General features: G+C 33.6%; 1 long non-coding RNA gene across 1 annotated transcript; it reads right to left on the bottom strand.

Moving 5' to 3' along the window:
* Nucleotides 1-273: 273 nt before the first annotated feature.
* On the bottom strand, nucleotides 274-847 carry LOC113472812. The gene is made up of 2 exons (XR_003394976.1): nucleotides 731-847; nucleotides 274-571 (listed from the first exon to the last, which is right to left on the bottom strand). It is a non-coding gene; the product is annotated as an uncharacterized LOC113472812 (long non-coding RNA).
* Between the last annotated feature and the right edge of the window lie 515 nt (nucleotides 848-1362).

Genomic DNA, 1362 nt, shown 5'->3' on the forward strand with positions numbered 1-1362 from the left:
GAAGGATTCCCAGAAATGCAGACTTGATTCAAATCTGTGACCGTCGTCAAGGGGACGAAACTGTGGGAATAAATGAGTTCAAATAAATGTTCACAAAAACCATCGTTCAACTTATAATATAATGTAGGTACGTATCACGAATGCCCCAAAACAAAACGTACCAAACCTACGTCAACCTCACCTTATACCCACATATACCTATTATTTATGGACACTAATGTAAACTATTCCCCCGATTGTTTTGCAGGTTTGCTAATGCCAGAGGAAGGATTCCCAGAAATGGAGACTTGATTCAAATCTGTGACCGTCGTCAAGGGTTGAGAATCCTCCGTGGTACCCACAGAAGTACAGAGCAGTCCCATTAAGTCTGTTTTGAGGTCCAGGAAGAATTTTCCAATAGAAGGTATACGGTGTGGCGTCGCTTTTAGCAGTGCATTGGGTTGTGTTGATTTAGTTGAATTTTGTTCGCTAATAACCTGTACATATTTCAAAATTAATTTTTTAAGGAATTTTGTTAAAGCTTTCAGGAAGAATAAATGACAAAATAAACCAAATGTACATAAAAATGTACCTTCCTAATATTTAGGTACTTATGTACATAATATAGTTCACTTAGGATATTATGTATGTATCATATTAAAAAATATTAATAAAATAAAAATCTCTTATTATGCTCATTTATCTTATTCCGCTTTTTACTTTGTCCACTACGATGTACATAAAAATGTACCTTCCTAATATTTAGGTACTTATGTACATAGTATAGTTCACTTAGGATATTATGTGTATGTATCATATTAAAAAATATTAATAAAATAAAAATCTCTTATTATGCTCATTTATCTTATTCCGCTTTTTACTTTGTCCACTACTATCAAATATTTTGTTCAAACAAGTAAATTATAAAATGAAAAAATAGCAACGTGCGAGCTCTTTCTCGTTCTCATGGGAAATACCTATATGCCATTTATATTGGCTGTTAGATACATAGGTATTGTAGAAAGCTTCGAACATATCAGATTCTTTTTATGGTCGGTTTAATTCGTTCTCCTTATAATCAATGCAAAATTATTGAATTTTTAATACAATGTCTTTAAAATGGAGGAACGAAAGTTAAACTTGCCCACTGACTAGTATTTCTTGTAATAAAAAGGGTTGCGAGCAGCGGCAAGTCAACAAGAAGTACCTACTTACTACCTACCTATTCCATATGACCCTGAAAAAGGGGTTTAAACTGCCGAGATAATAATGTAAGGGGGTTGAATAACAGGGTCCAAAGTATAGGGGAAAACAGACCTTCTTTATTTCCTAATTGCCTATTAGAAATGGTCTTGAATAAACAAAAACCACGAGCAGCGGCAA

The sequence above is a fragment of the Diaphorina citri genome, unplaced genomic scaffold (assembly GCF_000475195.1).
Source record: "Diaphorina citri unplaced genomic scaffold, Diaci psyllid genome assembly version 1.1 scaffold8757, whole genome shotgun sequence".
NCBI lineage: Eukaryota > Metazoa > Arthropoda > Insecta > Hemiptera > Psyllidae > Diaphorina > Diaphorina citri.